Source organism: Myzus persicae, unplaced genomic scaffold, assembly GCF_001856785.1.
Source record: "Myzus persicae strain clone G006 unplaced genomic scaffold, MPER_G0061.0, whole genome shotgun sequence".
Classification (NCBI taxonomy): Eukaryota; Metazoa; Arthropoda; class Insecta; order Hemiptera; family Aphididae; genus Myzus; species Myzus persicae.
In genome coordinates, this window is record NW_019101024.1 from 33008 (window position 1) to 39261 (window position 6254).

A 6254-nucleotide genomic window follows, 5' to 3' on the forward strand; every position below is an offset into this window, starting at 1 on the left:
TGAATAATAAACGAATGACGTAACACATTGTGAAAATTGATTTTTTTATTTTACATAATATCCTTTAATCTTAAAAGTTTATAATGCTCTTGACTCGGTTTCGAATACCGCGAAATTGTATTTATATGATATGGGCACATGGCATATTTTGTACACAGTACATCAAGTATGAATACTCAAAAATCTAAAAATTGTATTATAAAATTTAATAGTACGCGATACTTGGGTATTATGCATAATATTAAATATCATTTAGTTTTTGTTCCACAAAAGTTACATTACGTCTGCATGTATACCTTTAAAAAAACGTTGGCAATGAAAGATTATAGATGGATATAGTTTCAATATCGGTACTTCTCTATTGTATTTTGTGAATTAATTTTTTAGAAGTGTGAACGTCGGACAATACGGTTTTGTCATCCTTTTGCTTGGTACAGCAGGTAAGTGCTGCAGAAGTACATAGCAGTAAAGCTTATGATTTAATTCGGTACGATTCACTACACACAGAAAAACTTTTATTGTAAATTAAATATAATATTGTAGTTGTATTGTAGTCCATACAGGTATAGTCCAAAAAAGAATACCTATATCGAAATTTGAGCGCATAATATAATAATAACGATAAACGTTTGTCGCTATTTCGACCGAATGGACGTGCGTATACTACATATTATTATAATATGTGGTTCAATACGTCGGAATAAAGTACCTACAAAACCTCCGAATTTAAAAGTGCAAGTAGAGGAGAGGTGGCACATAGCATATCTCTATACTAATAATAATAAACCGATGAGGGAAACGCACATCAAAATGCACATCACGTTATTCACTCACATGGCATATAGTTGCCATGATAACCATATCTTTCGGAACGACAAAAATTCCATCTCACGTTTACGTATAATTTAACAGCGCCTATAAAGCCTACCCGCGTCACGCGGAATACGATGATACCGCAGTGCACTGCCATCACGACATGTTTCGGGCAACCGTGTGTGTTGGTAGGTATTATAATAATAATAATAATAATAATAATAATAATATTAATTATTATTATATGCGTACGTACAATACATTTTTTCGTGTGCATAAGTAACGAGCGCGTGTGCGTAAATTAAATAATATAACCTAATCTAAATACATGTATATACGCGAGCGTGTGCGATTAAAATAAAATAAAACGCGAAAAAGAACCCTCGCGCGAGAAATTAACGACCTTTTATAATGTTTTTTTGTTACAGGAGGAAATAAATATAACGCGGTACGTCTGCAGCAGCGGTGGCGGCACCGGCGGTAGCAGCATCAGCAGCGGCGAGCGGTGGCGGCAGGAGTGTCGCGGTCTCCATGACTACGAGCTCGGAGAGCCATCGATGCACCGAAACCCCTTTTCAGCTTACCCTTCACCTCGCCCATCTCGAACACCAACCCACCCTCTACGACCGTATGTGTTTAGTCGCCTTGTTCGCTGTTATGTAGGTACATACACACGCGCTGTGTGTGTGTGTGTGTGTGTGTGTGTGTGTGTGGCACTTGTATCGTCTCCGAAAATTTGAGAATTATGTATAATATTTTTACACAATGTACATTGGTGTTCGTGTGCTCCCACATTTATACGATGTCCTATAACACACTGCAGAGACTGCGACGAAGACCACGACGACTGCAATGGCTATATATACGACCCATACCTATATATTATATAATTAATATATATATTATACACATCGTGGACTTCGGTGCTGCAGGAGATCGGACGATCCTGGAGGATCTCCGCCGTCGAGCCATGTCGGTCGTCGCATACTGTGAAGGCTGTTGGGGGAAAGAACAGCTGTTCGGAGAGTATCGCCATTATTGACACTAGCGCCGCCGCCATCGTCGTCGCACGCTGGAACGCTAAATACCCCTGCGTATTTTTTCAAAGCGGGTACCAAAAATGTTTACTCTGCACCCGCAATTCAACTACCTTTATTACATTAATATTTCTGTGATCATTACATTATATAATTATTATCCACTGTAGGCGACGTGTATATGCCACACGAAGATTAATATTGTACGACGCGATCCTCCAGCGTCGAGTGACGACTATATAACTTGCTACAGAAAAATGAATACGTCCGTGTTCTTAATACAATAAATTATTACTAAATTATTACTAATTATGCGCGTCTTTCACCCGGCGATGTAACGGTGACCAAGCCTTGTGATTTGCCACCTTGCCCAGATTCATGACTGAAGACTCATCTTGGATCGTTAAAACAAATTCACAGTTGCTTGAAGATATTAGAAACGAACATTTATCCATAGTATTACTCATAGTTATAAAGAGTTAAAAAGTAGTGTTGGAGCTAAATAATACGGTTTTTTTTTCTGTCTACGTGGTTTCTATGTATTTTTTTTACTGGTTTGCCTTTAGCCTTTAGGAAAAAATAGTCAAACTAAAATTGTTTCAACAATAGGTATATTTAATATATATAATAAGGTGAAAAGTTACAATACCTACACGATACATTTATGTTTCGCATACAATGTTTCATGCCTTATTTAGTGTCTCTGAACATTCTTGTTTTAATAATTCAATCATTTCAATTGAGGGTCCTTGTATGTGTCGGTGGTTGGCCTAAGTCACAAACGTGTTCTGAGGTCAAACAATGACCGATGTCGCTTGTTCCAGGATGGGTGCCCACCTGGGTTTTTAATAATGAATCCTCACTGGCCATAGTTGCTGATGCTTGATCAATAAAAAAAAATTTAATCTGATCAAAGTTTTATTATTTTAAATACATAACGTTATGAATAGTTGTTGAGTTATAAAAGTTACAGTAAAAGCAAATAAAAAAAAAAATACATATAGTTAGTATTATCTTATTTAAAATATACATACAAATATTTTAACAAATACTATATTATAGTCATGGGATATAAGTATATAACAATATGTATGAGTCTAACACAGCATAATAGTATAACATTGTATACTGTATACTGTATAGTGTATGGTACTATAGTGTATAGTGTATAGGTATAGGCATCAGTAATACAATACAACTATACAATTATTATTTCCAAAACGGCAAAATTGTTTGTTTAAATGAAGTTTAAACGATTTGCTTGGGCTGTCAAAAATTTTGGTTTTTACGTCTTATGGTCTTTTAGTCTATTCAAATTCGTTTAAAACTTTAGGAACTTGTTTTTTTTTTAAATCGTCAGGTACCTATACTGAAGTATTTTACATTTTTAAGGTACTGAATACTGACACCGAAGATAGCACCCTCTTGGACATTTGATATACAAAATGATGGAATGATTTTATAATACGATAAAGCTATATGTAAAATGTTACATGTCCCTATATCTATAAATATAGACTGGAAGCCAAACTACTTCCATTGCCTACAAATCTACAATATCACTTTAAAAAAATGTATTAAATCGCACATTTGAACAACTTTCTATTACATACTTACCTACCTATATAAATGTATAATATGTATATATATATATAATATTTTGTTGTACACAAATTAAATAATATGAAAAATAGTAATAAACTAATAAATATTTTATGTCATAATACCTATTATGCTAAAAATTATATATTTGTTTACTTACTAATAATTGAGTACCATCTTATATTTAAAAATTACAACTTTTGATATAGTATTACAAATTAATAGAAATTGTACACCATAGTAAATACTTCCAAGCTCTTATACCTTAGACATGCATTATAATTTATAATAGTCAACGAAAATAAAAATGTTTTAATACTTTGAGTTTAATGAAATATCTATAATTGTATTCATACATAAGTACATAACACTATAACGTAATAAAGTAACACAAAAATGACTAAGTATAATATTGTTGGGGGCGTATGGTAGAAAATTACAATCTGAAATCTGACTAAAATGAGATTAAACGTTTTCCGCTGAAACCCATTATCGAGATTATTAATTTCAACTTATTATTCTTAGATAATTACACGAATCCCATGTTTCAGGCTTTTAGCATATAAATTTGTAACAGCTCTCGATATACATTGAAGAGTATTGATTTTACGTCTATTATAGTTCTAAAACCGCGTACATATTATGTACACATCATAATATGGGAAGTGGGAGTTATTAAAATTGGTACACAATGCCAAGCCACCCCGCAGCGCACCGGTCAGTGGGTATATTATGTTTTGATTTTTATCTCATTCTGAGTGAATTAATTACTCACTAATAATTAATAGACAGTAGTGTTGTAAAGCAATGCGTAATTAATTGAATGTTTTATATCCATTTGATTTGTTTATATTATCTGATTTCAATTTAATATCCAAATTAAGATTAACTCATTAAAATATATTACTTGCTACTATATTTATTTATATTTTAGTAGAATATAAAAAAAATTATATTTTATAATATTGTTTTAAATGTGTTATAAAAGTTACTTGTTACTTATTCAAATTTTTTTATTACACAATGCATGTTACTATAGTTGTTCATATCTAAAGGTAACAAGGGATCAATAAGAGCGAAAAGGATGAGAAATAAGGAAGATAAATATTCTGTACAAAACGTGTAGTAAATAGTGAATCGCGTGCACATGTACACTTCAAAATTTCGGTTTGGTAAAATTATCCCTAGAGTCATCTTTCCTTCTAGTGCCAATGATTACTGATGGAAAATTCCATGTAATTCCGTAGGAACCAACCTAATATTTTTACAACAGCGATTCAACAAATAAGTTTCACAATGAACGCGTCTATTTCGAATTGAAACATAAAAATAAAAAATGAATGCCATTTTATCTGAAACATGATTTTCGTTTTACATCCAATTATTTAACTTGAAACAGTGAAACCGAAGATTTATATAGTGATTGTAGAAATATTACAATTTAATAATATAACAAAAACCAAGATCATATTATGATTACAAAAACCTATTACAGAAAAATTATATTCACAAATTTCTTTTACATTTTATTATTTTACTGTGTATTTGTATTTAATTATGATAATTACTACAAATTGCAACATAATTATGAAGTTAAATTTAAAGTTGAAAAATATTTGTGTTAAAATTACAATAATAGTCTAGTTTATTTCTATTCTCAATAAATGGTTTAGATTAATAATAAATAAATTAATAAATGGAACTACTAAGATTCTTAAATACATATAACTCTTTATACGAATATCATTTAATCAAATAGACTGTCGTTCTGAGAAGCTGAGTGGCATGGCAGCGTGGATCCCATATTTGGTGTACAATATTTAATGTGTTTATTTTACGTAAAACAATTTGTATAGTGATAAAAGTGCTCCAAAAGTTTCATATACCATGTTTATCGATTGAAATTAGGTGCAGATGGTAGGTACTTCAGGTCTGTCAGCATTGCAAAGTGCTCAACACTTTTTGAATAAATTGCAAAAACTGAGAAAAAACTGTGACATATTTTATACATTTATTATGAAATTGTTATTTTTTTCGTACTGCTTGAAACTCTTTTACGGAGGTAAAAGTGTTGTAAAAGTTTTATTTGACTTAATTTCCGATTAGAATTTATGGTGAAAGATTGAGACTGTAAAATACAAAATTACAACATATTATGAGATTCGTGAAAATTCACCAAACCATTTGTAAAATATGGCACTTTCATAAAACGGAAAAACAGTTTATTGCAACGAATACAAAAAAAGTATTTTGAACTTATTTATAAATATTCAATAAATTAAACAAAAATTAAAATGTACATATTTTATTATAAAAATGTCTACTGAACCCGTCATTGTCAATTCGGTATAAATCATATTTTTTTAGAACGTCACAATGAACACAATTTTAAATTGTTTAGTATATACATACAGCCAAAATTCCTAGGCCCAAAGCAGTTCATACAAAACAGCTGTACTTGTAAACATATTTTAGTCTATATCCAAAAGCAAAGAATGTTCAGTGTTGTTTAAAAATGAAAATACCTAGATAAGCTATGACAGAAACAAAAGCTTTTTAACAAATGAACTTCTGCAAGTTTTCAAGCAACCGTCGACTCGCTCTTAATGAATAATGAACTGCCTAGCCTATACACACTCACATGTATACAATGTACATTAGACATAGGTGGTATACAAATGAAAATCACCAAATGACACATGATGATTCTTGACATTTGATTTCTCACCATAAGATCATTAATTAGTGTTTGCTAACTATTCTAACATTAACGTAACTAATATTTTGCGCCGATGGTTCCAA